The 14,677-nt window shown below is 45.0% G+C and overlaps 7 non-coding genes across 7 annotated transcripts; 3 read left to right on the top strand and 4 right to left on the bottom strand.

Moving 5' to 3' along the window:
• Positions 1–253: 253 nt before the first annotated feature.
• trnas-uga (transfer RNA serine (anticodon UGA)) lies at positions 254–335 on the bottom strand. Its single transcript has one exon. It is a non-coding gene; the product is annotated as a tRNA-Ser (tRNA).
• A 1,960-nt stretch (positions 336–2,295) lies between these two features.
• On the top strand, positions 2,296–2,369 carry trnat-agu (transfer RNA threonine (anticodon AGU)). Its single transcript has one exon. It is a non-coding gene; the product is annotated as a tRNA-Thr (tRNA).
• A 3,287-nt stretch (positions 2,370–5,656) lies between these two features.
• Positions 5,657–5,738, bottom strand: trnas-uga (transfer RNA serine (anticodon UGA)). The gene has a single exon. It is a non-coding gene; the product is annotated as a tRNA-Ser (tRNA).
• A 1,960-nt stretch (positions 5,739–7,698) lies between these two features.
• trnat-agu (transfer RNA threonine (anticodon AGU)) lies at positions 7,699–7,772 on the top strand. The gene has a single exon. It is a non-coding gene; the product is annotated as a tRNA-Thr (tRNA).
• Positions 7,773–11,059: 3,287 nt separating this feature from the next.
• On the bottom strand, positions 11,060–11,141 carry trnas-uga (transfer RNA serine (anticodon UGA)). Its single transcript has one exon. It is a non-coding gene; the product is annotated as a tRNA-Ser (tRNA).
• A 1,948-nt stretch (positions 11,142–13,089) lies between these two features.
• On the top strand, positions 13,090–13,163 carry trnat-agu (transfer RNA threonine (anticodon AGU)). Its single transcript has one exon. It is a non-coding gene; the product is annotated as a tRNA-Thr (tRNA).
• A 1,206-nt stretch (positions 13,164–14,369) lies between these two features.
• Positions 14,370–14,451, bottom strand: trnal-uaa (transfer RNA leucine (anticodon UAA)). The gene has a single exon. It is a non-coding gene; the product is annotated as a tRNA-Leu (tRNA).
• Between the last annotated feature and the right edge of the window lie 226 nt (positions 14,452–14,677).

The raw sequence follows: 14,677 nt of genomic DNA, 5'->3' as shown, positions 1-14,677 counted from the left end.
CTACCGGACAGCAGCGAGTGTATGGGAAGGTACCTCAGAGACTGTCGAGGCCTCCTTATCTGGAGCTTCCAGACAATCTGCAGATAACTTTTGAAATTCGGTCAGCAAACCTTCTTGAAGTAAGTGATCCAGTTGTCTCGGCAATCCTTTAGTTTCCTTAAAAGCGGCATTGAAAATTCCAAAATCCTCCAAGAGGGAGCAGATTGAAGAAAATAAATTATTTGAAGTAGTTAATTATCATAATGAGATAGCCCGCTGCGAGCAGGGCTCGAACCTGCGCGGGGAAACCCCATTGGATTTCAAGTCCAACGCCTTAACCACTCGGCCATCGCAGCCGGGACAATGTCGGCTCCAAGATACTAAGTTCTCAAATCGCTGACCCTGTTTATTGTTGGCGATGACGGTTTCGCGATATTTAATTTGCTGCAAATTCAGCAAGTCCAGAAGAATCGCAGCGATCATTACAATAAAAGAAAACTTCCGATATTTAACGGTATGTAAGATGTTGAGAACAGTATGGAATATTCTGCAGGGTAATGAAAATAAACAGCAGAAACATTGTGTTCTGCTCCCACATGACACAGATCAGCCACAGCCTCTGCTCCCTGCCCGCCGGCTGCAGAAACCTTGTCTCCAGATTACAAACTGATTCTAGGTCGGAGATAAATATTCAGGGTAGAGCCTAAACGCAGCGGGTGGGATCAAATAATAAAGCAGTTATTTTAGACCAGAGACAGCGATAAATGTCCTATATTGCTCACATGCATCAATTTGTGAATCTGACATTAAATGGGTTTAAATACAGTGGGGGGATTTAAAGTAGATTCGGGGTCAATAGTTTCCAAGTTGATCTTTCCTGTGTCTCTCTTGCCTCTCTGCCCCCTTCCTCCCACAGGCTGCCGGTTTTTAAACCTTGTTTTAAATCTGCTGCTTGCTGGACCAGTGCATTCCACAGTCTCACAACCCTTTCTACAAATACCCTTTCAGTGCTTGACTTCTCTGCTTATTAGTTATGAATCACCTTGAGGTGCAATGGTGGCGATTGTAACGTCAGATTAAAAGGCAGGCTATTGGAAACACGTTGGAGTCACAGTTTCTTTTGCACAGAATTGAAACTGAAACTTTTAAGCTGGAATATTGTATTTGCTGCATCACAGTAAACAATATCGTGGTATAACTGTTGGCTGATTTGTTCCCCAGTGTCAGAGGAAGAGTTGTCTGATCCCCCCATTTATTTCATACTAGCTGGGGAGCCCGGCGTTGCCGGGGCTGTTTTGGGGCAGGCAGTTTAAATCGAGTGCCAGGCTTTGGGGCCCTGTCTGTGTCCCTTTGTGAATCTGGTGCTGGGCAACATTTTAAATCGAGTGGCAGGCTTTAGGGCCCTGTGTGTGTCCCTGTCTGTCTACCTTTTAAAAGCTTGCAAAATGAAAGTGAAACTACTTATGGCTTTGGGGCGCTGTCTGTGTCCCTTTGTGAATCTGGTGCTGGGCAACATTTTAAATCGAGTGGCAGGCTTAGGGCCCTGTCTGTGTCCCTGTATGTCTACCTTTTAAAAGGTTGAAAAATGAAAGTGAAAGTACTTATAAAACGTTTTTGGTAAATCTTATGTTATTTTTAAAAGAGATACTAACTTTGAAAGTCGTTATAGCTGGAAGCTGAAGTCATTTGAGCTGGAAGCTTAGTGAAAGAATGGCTGCCACATCCCCGAGATGAAAACGAATAGTCCCGCCCACACACACACCGATTGGCCAACCATCAGGGGACCGTACTGTAGGATTGGTGAATCGTGACGGAACAGGATTGGTGGAACCTTGATGTCAGTCAATCAATGCTAGCAGATAATGAGTTTAATTTTGAAGGTTTTTTGCTGAAGGTTTTTTGCATAAGGCGCGAACACTTTTCGTCCGACTGAAAAGTAAATACACTTAAAACCGTCTCTGAAGCGTAAGCTTTCTTTGGAGGTAACGCGTGCGTAGGTACGCCCTGTAACTTTCGAGCGCATAGCCCGACAGACGCACAGGCGATGACAGAATGACAGACAGAATGACAGACAGAATGACAGACAGAAGTACCGATTTATTTATATAGGTAAGACACAAACATAGGGTAATCATTCAGAATCACCTCACAGATTGACACTGAGATAAATTAAGCGGGAGATACAGAGAGCAATGGGACATATGGCGGAATGGACAAGAGAGCTGGAGAAATAAGAAACGGCCTGAGAGTCCAGAAGACAGTGACCGGAAGCTGATAGACATCAGTGAGTGGGGGCGAGAAATTGCGCCAGCATTCGGTCCCGTGGCTTAGCTGGTCAAAGCATCTGTCTAGTAAACAGGAGATCCTGGGTTCGATTCCCAGCGGGGCCTATTTTTATAGAATCTCCAGGGGTGAGTTTCTTCTCGTGTGAAAAGGCTACAATTCTTTTAAATGTAACTGTGCCTGCACCAGTTCCCATTCTGGATGAAGGCTCCAGTGGCTGCGAGGCCTCCGTTGAATTTCACCGCTTCTGTATTTCTGGCGGTGCTGATTTTGGACTCTTCATCAAAAATCCATGTTTCCTAAGCAGTGCCATGCGATACTTTGCAGAGCTCCAGTTGTTGATGTGTGGTGCCGTGCTCGTATAGTGATTAATAATCTGCATTCTGGCCGCAGCAACTTCGGCTCCAAACCGAAACATAACGCAGACTTTTCTTCCTTCCACAATCAATAGCACTCCTTTACTTTCCCCCTTCAACTTCATTATAATTTTCCTGCGGTATTTCCTTAATCTAACATTCACTTTCAGCCACTTAAACTGCTAAGTGTGCTCTGCTACCACCACTCTTCCTGGGCCACATGTCCCATACGCCCCAATCTGAGTTGGTGCTTTGAAACCAGTCGATACAATTAGACCTGCGAGACCTCCCGACAGTCAAGCTCTGCGAAAGCAGAGCCGGCCTTCGGAACCAATGCAGCCCGATTCAGAAAATTCCTTGGGAAATGAAGCTTCAAACTTTTCAAACAAATCGTTTTATTGACATAATAATACAAGTTTTACAGAGAGAGACTTGTACAACCTCAGTGGTGCAACTCAAAACTCAGAATGTTCAATTCTTCTGCTTCGGGAGAGAGAGAGATGAATTATGAGTTGGTGTCCTCCTTGTTTTTTTTCTGGTCAGTCTTCCAGATCTCCACTCCGTTTGTCTGTCTCCTGGACTGTCTCCTGGAATGTGTTCTGCTTTTCACTTTAGAATGGCTGCTCTTGTACCATTGCTGCTGACAGAAACAAGCCTTCCAGTGACTTTCCATTCTCTCTCTCCCACGGTTACACAGACTGATGCTACCGGACAGCAGCGAGTGTATGGGAAGGTACCTAAAAAGGTGACTCAACCGTGGATAACGAGGGAAATTAGGGACAGCATAAAATCAAAAAAAAGGGCATATCAACTGGCAAAAAAAAGCACCAGACCGGAAGATTGGGGGCAGTACAGGATACAGCAGAAGAGGACAAAGGGATTAATCAGGAAGGGGAAAATAGAATACGAAAGTAAACTTGCAGCAAAAATAAAGACAGACTGCAAAAGCTTTTATCGGTATATCAGGAGGAAAAGACTGGTAAAATCCCAAGTCGGTCCCCTGCAGTCCGATTCGGGAGAATATATAATGGAGAATAAGGAAATGGCAGACCAATTAAACTCATACTTTGGTTCTGTATTCACAAAGGAGGACACAAATAACCTCCCAGGAATATCGGCAAACATAGGGACTAATGAGAGGGAGGAGCTGACAGAAATTAGTATCTCTAGGGATATGGTGTTGGGTAAGTTGAGGGGACTGAAGGCCGACAAATCCCCGGGGCCTGATAAACTACATCCTAGGGTACTTAAGGAGGTGGCCCTGGAGATAGCAGATGCTCTAAGGATCATCTTCCGGAACTCCATTGACTCGGGAACAGTACCCGTGGATTGGAGGGTAGCTAATGTTACCCCAATATTTAAAAAGGGGGGTAGAGAGAAAGCAGGGAATTATAGACCAGTAAGCCTTACATCGGTTGTGGGCAAAATGCTAGAGTCCATTATTAAGGATAAAATAGCGGAGCACTTGACAAATGGGGAAAGGATCGGACAGAGTCAACATGGATTTACAAAGGGTAAATCGTGTTTGACTAATCTGCTGGAATTTTTTGAGGAAGTAACTGGTAAAATAGATGGGGGAGAGCCAGTGGATGTGGTGTACCTTGACTTCCAGAAAGCCTTCGATAAGGTTCCACACAAAAGATTGTCATGCAAAATTAAGGCTCATGGGATTGGGGGCAAAGTATTAACGTGGATAGAGAACTGGCTGGCGGATAGAAAACAGAGAGTTGGAATAAACGGCTCGTTTTCAGAGTGGCAGGCAGTGACCAGCGGGGTGCCGCAAGGATCTGTCCTGGGACCCCAGCTGTTCACAATATATATAAATGATCTGGATCAGGGAATTGGATGCAATATTTCCAAATTCGCTGACGACACTAAACTAGGAGGAGGGGTGGGCTCTGATGAGGATGTCAGGAGGCTACAGTGCGATTTGGACAGGTTGGGGGAATGGGCGGATACGTGGCAGATGCACTATAATGTGGATAAATGCGAGGTTATCCACTTTGGGGGTAAAAACAGGAGGGTAGATTATTATCTAAATGGCAATAGATTGGGAGATGGGGAAGTGCAGAGGGACCTGGGTGTTCTTGTGCACCAGTCACTGAAGGAGAGCATGCAGGTGCAACAGGCGATTAAGAAGGCAAATGGTATGTTGGCCTTCATATCAAGGGGGTTCGAGTATAGGAATAGGGATACCTTACTACAGCTGTACAAGGTGCTGGTGAGACCGCATCTGGAGTATTGTGTACAGTTTTGGTCGCCCCATCTGCGGAAGGATGTTCTTGCCATGGAAAGAGTGCAACGGCGATTCACCAGGCTGATACCTGGAATGGCGGGAATGACCTACGAAGAGAGATTAAATAGTTTGGGCTTGTACTCACTGGAGTTTAGAAGATTGAGAGGGGATCTCATCGAAACATATAAAATTATGGCAGGCCTGGACAGGCTGAATTCAGAGAGAATGTTTCCAATGGCCAGGGAGCACAGAACCAGGGGCCACAGTCTAAAAATAGCGGGCAAATCATTTAAAACAGAGATGAGGAAGAATTTCTTCACTCAAAGAGTGGTGAGCCTGTGGAATTCCCTGCCACAGAGGGCTGTGAAGGCTAATTCAATAAATATTTTCAAGAGAGAATTGGATATATTTCTGAAGGCTAAGGGGATTAAGGGTTACGGAGAAAAGGCGGGGACGGGGTACTGAACTGGTAAGATCAGCTATGATCTCAGACGAGGATCAGCCATGATCTCATTGAATGGCGGAGCAGGCTCGAAGGGCCGAATGGCCTACTCCTGTTCCTATCTCTATGTTACTATGTACCTCAGAGACTGTCGAGGCCTCCTTATCTGGAGCTTCCAGACAATCTGCAGATAACTTTTGGAATTCGGTCAGCAAACCTTCTTGAAGTAAGTGATCCAGTTGTCTCGGCAATCCTTTAGTTTCCTTAAAACCGGCATTGAAAATTCCAAAATCCTCCAAGAGGGAGCAGATTGAAGAAAATAAATTATTTGAAGTAGTTAATTATCATAATGAGATAGCCCGCTGCGAGCAGGGCTCGAACCTGCGCGGGGAAACCCCATTGGATTTCAAGTCCAACGCCTTAACCACTCGGCCATCGCAGCCGCGAAAATGTCGGCTCCAAGATACTAAGTTCTCAAATCGCTGACCCTGTTTACTGTTGGCGATGACGGTTTCGTAATATTTAATTTGCTGCAAATTCAACAAGTCCAGAAGAATCGCAGCGATCATTACAATAAAAGAAAACTTCCGATATTTAACGGTATGTAAGATGTTGAGAACAGTATGGAATATTCTGCAGGGTAATGAAAATAAACAGCAGAAACATTGTGTTCTGCTCCCACATGACACAGATCAGCCACAGCCTCTGCTCCCTGCCCGCCGGCTGCAGAAACCTTGTCTCCAGATTACAAACTGATTCTAGGTCGGAGATAAATATTCAGGGTAGAGCCTAAACGCAGCGGGTGGGATCAAATAATAAAGCAGTTATTTTAGACCAGAGACAGCGATAAATGTCCTATATTGCTCACATGCATCAATTTGTGAATCTGACATTAAATGGGTTTAAATACAGTGGGGGGATTTAAAGTAGATTCGGGGTCAATAGTTTCCAAGTTGATCTTTCCTGTGTCTCTCTTGCCTCTCTGCCCCCTTCCTCCCACAAGCTGCCGGTTTTTAAACCTTGTTTTAAATCTGCTGCTTCCTGGACCAGTGCATTCCACAGTCTCACAACCCTTTCTACAAATACCCTTTCAGTGCTTGACTTCTCTGCTTATTAGTTATGAATCACCTTGAGGTGCAATGGTGGCGATTGTTACGTCAGATTAAAAGGCAGGCTATTGGAAACACGTTGGAGTCACAGTTTCTTTTGCACAGAATTGAAACTGAAACTTTTAAGCTGGAATATTGTATTTGCTGCGGCACAGTAAACAATATCGTGGTATAACTGTTGGCTTATTTGTTCCCCAGTGTCAGAGGAAGAGTTGTCTGATCCCGCCATTTATTTCATACTAGCTGGGGAGTCCGGCGTTGCCGGGGCTGTTTTGGGGCAGGCTGTTTAAATTGAGTGCCAGGCTTTGGGGCCCTGTCTGTGTCCCTTTTTGAATCTGGTGCTGGGCAACGTTTTAAATCGAGTGGCAGGCTTTAGGGCCCTGTGTGTGTCCCTGTCTGTCTACCTTTTAAAAGCTTGCAAAATGAAAGTGAAACTACTTATGGCTTTGGGGCCCTGTCTGTGTCCCTTTGTGAATCTGGTGCTGGGCAACATTTTAAATCGAGTGGCAGGCTTAGGGCCCTGTCTGTGTCCCTGTATGTCTACCTTTTAAAAGGTTGAAAAATGAAAGTGAAATTACTTATAAAACGTTTTTGGTAAATCTTATGTTATTTTTAAAAGAGATACTAACTTTGAAAGTCGTTATAGCTGGAAGCTGAAGTCATTTGAGCTGGAAGCTTAGTGAAAGAATGGCTGCCACATCCCCAATATGAAAACGAATAGTCCCGCCCACACACACACCGATTGGCCAACCATCAGGAAACAGTACTGTAGGATTGGTCAATCGTGACGGAACAGGATTGGTGGAACCTTGATGTCAGTCAATCAATGCTAGCAGATAATGAGTTTAATTTTGAAGGTTTTTTGCTGAAGGTTTTTTGCATAAGGCGCGAACACTTTTCGTCCGACTGAAAAGTAAATATGCTTAAAACCGTCTCTGAAGCGTAAGCTTTCTTTGGAGGTAACGCGCGCGTAGGTACGCCCTGTAACTTTCGAGCGCATAGCCCGACAGACGCACAGGCGATGACAGAATGACAGACAGAATGACAGACAGAATGACAGACAGAAGTACCGATTTATATATATAGATAAGACACAAACATAGGGTAATCATTCAGAATCACCTCACAGATTGACACTGAGATAAATTAAGCGGGAGATACAGAGAGCAATGGGACATATGGCGGAATGGACAAGAGAGCTGGAGAAATAAGAAACGGCCTGAGAGTCCAGAAGACAGTGACCGGAAGCTGATAGACATCAGTGAGTGGGGGCGAGAAATTGCGCCAGCATTCGGTCCCGTGGCTTAGCTGGTCAAAGCGTCTGTCTAGTAAACAGGAGATCCTGGGTTCGATTCCCAGCGGGGCCTATTTTTATAGAATCTCCAGGGGTGAGTTTCTTCTCGTGTGAAAAGGCTACAATTCTTTTAAATGTAACTGTGCCTGCACCAGTTCCCATTCTGGATGAAGGCTCCAGTGGCTGCGAGGCCTCCGTTGAATTTCACCGCTTCTGTATTTCTGGCGGTGCTGATTTTGGACTCTTCATCAAAAATCCATGTTTCCTAAGCAGTGCCATGCGATACTTTGCAGAGCTCCAGTTGTTGATGTGTGGTGCCGTGCTCGTATAGTGATTAATAATCTGCATTCTGGCCGCAGCAACTTCGGCTCCAAACCGAAACATAACGCAGACTTTTCTTCCTTCCACAATCAATAGCTCTCCTTTACTTTCCCCCTTCAATTTCATTATAATTTTCCTGCGGTATTTCCTTAATCTAACATTCACTTTCAGCCACTTAAACTGCTAAGTGTGCTCTGCTACCACCACTCTTCCTGGACCACATGTCCCATACGCCCCAATCTGAGTTGGTGCTTTGAAACCAGTCGATACATTTAGACCTGCGAGACCTCCCGACAGTCAAGCTCTGCGAAAGCAGAGCCGGCCTTCGGAACCAATGCAGCCCGATTCAGAAAATTCCTTGGGAAATGAAGCTTCAAACTTTTCAAACAAATCGTTTTATTGACATAATAATACAAGTTTTACAGAGAGAGACTTGTACAACCTCAGTGGTGCAACTCAAAACTCTGAATGTTCAATTCTTCTGCTTCGGGAGAGGGAGAGATGAATTATGAGTTGGTGTCCTCCTTGTTTTTTTTCTGGTCAGTCTTCCAGATCTCCACTCCGTTTGTCTGTCTCCTGGACTGTCTCCTGGAATGTGTTCTGCTTTTCACTTTAGAATGGCTGCTCTTGTACCATTGCTGCTGACAGAAACAAGCCTTCCAGTGACTTTCCATTCTCTCTCTCCCACGGTTACACAGACTGATGCTACCGGACAGCAGCGAGTGTATGGGAAGGTACCTAAAAAGGTGACTCAACCGTGGATAACGAGGGAAATTAGGGACAGCATAAAATCAAAAAAAAGGGCATATCAACTGGCAAAAAAAAGCACCAGACCGGAAGATTGGGGGCAGTACAGGATACAGCAGAAGAGGACAAAGGGATTAATCAGGAAGGGGAAAATAGAATACGAAAGTAAACTTGCAGCAAAAATAAAGACAGACTGCAAAAGCTTTTATCGGTATATCAGGAGGAAAAGACTGGTAAAATCCCAAGTCGGTCCCCTGCAGTCCGATTCGGGAGAATATATAATGGAGAATAAGGAAATGGCAGACCAATTAAACTCATACTTTGGTTCTGTATTCACAAAGGAGGACACAAATAACCTCCCAGGAATATCGGCAAATATAGGGACTAATGAGAGGGAGGAGCTGACAGAAATTAGTATCTCTAGGGATATGGTGTTGGGTAAGTTGAGGGGACTGAAGGCCGACAAATCCCCGGGGCCTGATAAACTACATCCTAGGGTACTTAAGGAGGTGGCCCTGGAGATAGCAGATGCTCTAAGGATCATCTTCCGGAACTCCATTGACTCGGGAACAGTACCCGTGGATTGGAGGGTAGCTAATGTTACCCCAATATTTAAAAAGGGGGGTAGAGAGAAAGCAGGGAATTATAGACCAGTAAGCCTTACATCGGTTGTGGGCAAAATGCTAGAGTCCATTATTAAGGATAAAATAGCGGAGCACTTGACAAATGGGGAAAGGATCGGACAGAGTCAACATGGATTTACAAAGGGTAAATCGTGTTTGACTAATCTGCTGGAATTTTTTGAGGAAGTAACTGGTAAAATAGATGGGGGAGAGCCAGTGGATGTGGTGTACCTTGACTTCCAGAAAGCCTTCGATAAGGTTCCACACAAAAGATTGTCATGCAAAATTAAGGCTCATGGGATTGGGGGCAAAGTATTAACGTGGATAGAGAACTGGCTGGCGGATAGAAAACAGAGAGTTGGAATAAACGGCTCGTTTTCAGAGTGGCAGGCAGTGACCAGCGGGGTGCCGCAAGGATCTGTCCTGGGACCCCAGCTGTTCACAATATATATAAATGATCTGGATCAGGGAATTGGATGCAATATTTCCAAATTCGCTGACGACACTAAACTAGGAGGAGGGGTGGGCTCTGATGAGGATGTCAGGAGGCTACAGTGCGATTTGGACAGGTTGGGGGAATGGGCGGATACGTGGCAGATGCACTATAATGTGGATAAATGCGAGGTTATCCACTTTGGGGGTAAAAACAGGAGGGTAGATTATTATCTAAATGGCAATAGATTGGGAGATGGGGAAGTGCAGAGGGACCTGGGTGTTCTTGTGCACCAGTCACTGAAGGAGAGCATGCAGGTGCAACAGGCGATTAAGAAGGCAAATGGTATGTTGGCCTTCATATCAAGGGGGTTCGAGTATAGGAATAGGGATACCTTACTACAGCTGTACAAGGTGCTGGTGAGACCGCATCTGGAGTATTGTGTACAGTTTTGGTCGCCCCATCTGCGGAAGGATGTTCTTGCCATGGAAAGAGTGCAACGGCGATTCACCAGGCTGATACCTGGAATGGCGGGAATGACCTACGAAGAGAGATTAAATAGTTTGGGCTTGTACTCACTGGAGTTTAGAAGATTGAGAGGGGATCTCATCGAAACATATAAAATTATGGCAGGCCTGGACAGGCTGAATTCAGAGAGAATGTTTCCAATGGCCAGGGAGCACAGAACCAGGGGCCACAGTCTAAAAATAGCGGGCAAATCATTTAAAACAGAGATGAGGAAGAATTTCTTCACTCAAAGAGTGGTGAGCCTGTGGAATTCCCTGCCACAGAGGGCTGTGAAGGCTAATTCAATAAATATTTTCAAGAGAGAATTGGATATATTTCTGAAGGCTAAGGGGATTAAGGGTTACGGAGAAAAGGCGGGGACGGGGTACTGAACTGGTAAGATCAGCTATGATCTCAGACGAGGATCAGCCATGATCTCATTGAATGGCGGAGCAGGCTCGAAGGGCCGAATGGCCTACTCCTGTTCCTATCTCTATGTTACTATGTACCTCAGAGACTGTCGAGGCCTCCTTATCTGGAGCTTCCAGACAATCTGCAGATAACTTTTGGAATTCGGTCAGCAAACCTTCTTGAAGTAAGTGATCCAGTTGTCTCGGCAATCCTTTAGTTTCCTTAAAACCGGCATTGAAAATTCCAAAATCCTCCAAGAGGGAGCAGATTGAAGAAAATAAATTATTTGAAGTAGTTAATTATCATAATGAGATAGCCCGCTGCGAGGAGGGCTCGAACCTGCGCGAGGAAACCCCATTGGATTTCAAGTCCAACGCCTTAACCACTCGGCCATCGCAGCCGCGAAAATGTCGGCTCCAAGATACTAAGTTCTCAAATCGCTGACCCTGTTTATTGTTGGCGATGACGGTTTCGTGATATTTAATTTGCTGCAAATTCAGCAAGTCCAGAAGAATCGCAGCGGTCATTACAATAAAAGAAAACTTCCGATATTTAACGGTATGTAAGATGTTGAGAACAGTATGGAATATTCTGCAGGGTAATGAAAATAAACAGCAGAAACATTGTGTTCTGCTCCCACATGACACAGATCAGCCACAGCCTCTGCTCCCTGCCCGCCGGCTGCAGAAACCTTGTCTCCAGATTACAAACTGATTCTAGGTCGGAGATAAATATTCAGGGTAGAGCCTAAACGCAGCGGGTGGGATCAAATAATAAAGCAGTTATTTTAGACCAGAGACAGCGATAAATGTCCTATATTGCTCACATGCATCAATTTGTGAATCTGACATTAAATGGGTTTAAATACAGTGGGGGGATTTAAAGTAGATTCGGGGTCAATAGTTTCCAAGTTGATCTTTCCTGTGTCTCTCTTGCCTCTCTGCCCCCTTCCTCCCACAGGCTGCCGCTTTTTAAACCTTGTTTTAAATCTGCTGCTTCCTGGACCAGTGCATTCCACAGTCTCACAACCCTTTCTACAAATACCCTTTCAGTGCTTGACTTCTCTGCTTATTAGTTATGAATCACCTTGAGGTGCAATGGTGGCGATTGTTACGTCAGATTAAAAGGCAGGCTATTGGAAACACGTTGGAGTCACAGTTTCTTTTGCACAGAATTGAAACTGAAACTTTTAAGCTGGAATATTGTATTTGCTGCGTCACAGTAAACAATATCGTGGTATAACTGTTGGCTTATTTGTTCCCCAGTGTCAGAGGAAGAGTTGTCTGATCCCGCCATTTATTTCATACTAGCTGGGGAGTCCGGCGTTGCCGGGGCTGTTTTGGGGCAGGCGGTTTAAATTGAGTGCCAGGCTTTGGGGCCCTGTCTGTGTCCCTTTGTGAATCTGGTGCTGGGCAACGTTTTAAATCGAGTGGCAGGCTTTAGGGCCCTGTGTGTGTCCCTGTCTGTCTACCTTTTAAAAGCTTGCAAAATGAAAGTGAAACTACTTATGGCTTTGGGGCCCTGTCTGTGTCCCTTTGTGAATCTGGTGCTGGGCAACATTTTAAATCGAGTGGCAGGCTTAGGGCCCTGTCTGTGTCCCTGTATGTCTACCTTTTAAAAGGTTGAAAAATGAAAGTGAAATTACTTATAAAACGTTTTTGGTAAATCTTATGTTATTTTTAAAAGAGATACTAACTTTGAAAGTCGTTATAGCTGGAAGCTGAAGTCATTTGAGCTGGAAGCTTAGTGAAAGAATGGCTGCCACATCCCCGAGATGAAAACGAATAGTCCCGCCCACACACACACCGATTGGCCAACCATCAGGGGACAGTACTGTAGGATTGGTCAATCGTGACGGAACAGGATTGGTGGAACCTTGATGTCAGTCAATCAATGCTAGCAGATAATGAGTTTAATTTTGAAGGTTTTTTGCTGAAGGTTTTTTGCATAAGGCGCGAACACTTTTCGTCCGACTGAAAAGTAAATATGCTTAAAACCGTCTCTGAAGCGTAAGCTTTCTTTGGAGGTAACGCGCGCGTAGGTACGCCCTGTAACTTTCGAGCGCATAGCCCGACAGACGCACAGGCGATGACAGAATGACAGACAGAATGACAGACAGAAGTACCGATTTATATATATAGATAAGACACAAACATAGGGTAATCATTCAGAATCACCTCACAGATTGACACTGAGATAAATTAAGCGGGAGATACAGAGAGCAATGGGACATATGGCGGAATGGACAAGAGAGCTGGAGAAATAAGAAACGGCCTGAGAGTCCAGAAGACAGTGACCGGAAGCTGATAGACATCAGTGAGTGGGGGCGAGAAATTGTGCCAGCATTCGGTCCCGTGGCTTAGCTGGTCAAAGCGTCTGTCTAGTAAACAGGAGATCCTGGGTTCGATTCCCAGCGGGGCCTATTTTTATAGAATCTCCAGGGGTGAGTTTCTTCTCGTGTGAAAAGGCTACAATTCTTTTAAATGTAACTGTGCCTGCACCAGTTCCCATTCTGGATGAAGGCTCCAGTGGCTGCGAGGCCTCCGTTGAATTTCACCGCTTCTGTATTTCTGGCGGTGCTGATTTTGGACTCTTCATCAAAAATCCATGTTTCCTAAGCAGTGCCATGCGATACTTTGCAGAGCTCCAGTTGTTGATGTGTGGTGCCGTGCTCGTATAGTGATTAATAATCTGCATTCTGGCCGCAGCAACTTCGGCTCCAAACCGAAACATAACGCAGACTTTTCTTCCTTCCACAATCAATAGCTCTCCTTTACTTTCCCCCTTCAATTTCATTATAATTTTCCTGCGGTATTTCCTTAATCTAACATTCACTTTCAGCCACTTAAACTGCTAAGTGTGCTCTGCTACCACCACTCTTCCTGGACCACATGTCCCATACGCCCCAATCTGAGTTGGTGCTTTGAAACCAGTCGATACATTTAGACCTGCGAGACCTCCCGACAGTCAAGCTCTGCGAAAGCAGAGCCGGCCTTCGGAACCAATGCAGCCCGATTCAGAAAATTCCTTGGGAAATGAAGCTTCAAACTTTTCAAACAAATCGTTTTATTGACATAATAATACAAGTTTTACAGAGAGAGACTTGTACAACCTCAGTGGTGCAACTCAAAACTCAGAATGTTCAATTCTTCTGCTTCGGGAGAGGGAGAGATGAATTATGAGTTGGTGTCCTCCTTGTTTTTTTTCTGGTCAGTCTTCCAGATCTCCACTCCGTTTGTCTGTCTCCTGGACTGTCTCCTGGAATGTGTTCTGCTTTTCACTTTAGAATGGCTGCTCTTGTACCATTGCTGCTGACAGAAACAAGCCTTCCAGTGACTTTCCATTCTCTCTCTCCCACGGTTACACAGACTGATGCTACCGGACAGCAGCGAGTGTATGGGAAGGTACCTCAGAGACTGTCGAGGCCTCCTTATCTGGAGCTTCCAGACAATCTGCAGATAACTTTTGGAATTCGGTCAGCAAACCTTCTTGAAGTAAGTGATCCAGTTGTCTCGGCAATCCTTTAGTTTCCTTAAAACCGGCATTGAAAATTCCAAAATCCTCCAAGAGGGAGCAGATTGAAGAAAATAAATTATTTGAAGTAGTTAATTATCATAATGAGATAGCCCGCTGCGAGCAGGGCTCGAACCTGCGCGGGAAAACCCCATTGGATTTTAAGTCCAACGCCTTAACCACTCGGCCATCGCAGCCGGGACAATGTCGGCTCCAAGATACTAAGTTCTCAAATCGCTGACCCTGTTTATTGCTGGCGATGACGGTTTCGTGATATTTAATTTGCTGCAAATTCAGCAAGTCCAGAAGAATCGCAGCGATCATTACAATAAAAGAAAACTTCCGATATTTAACGGTATGTAAGATGTTGAGAACAGTATGGAATATTCTGCAGGGTAATGAAAATAAACAGCAGAAACATTG

The sequence above is a fragment of the Somniosus microcephalus genome, unplaced genomic scaffold, assembly GCF_052327205.1.
Source record: "Somniosus microcephalus isolate GS21.2 unplaced genomic scaffold, FLI_Smic_1.0 unresolved_chr1, whole genome shotgun sequence".
NCBI classification, from domain to species: Eukaryota; Metazoa; Chordata; class Chondrichthyes; order Squaliformes; family Somniosidae; genus Somniosus; species Somniosus microcephalus.
This window is presented reverse-complemented; position numbering and strand designations above follow the sequence as displayed.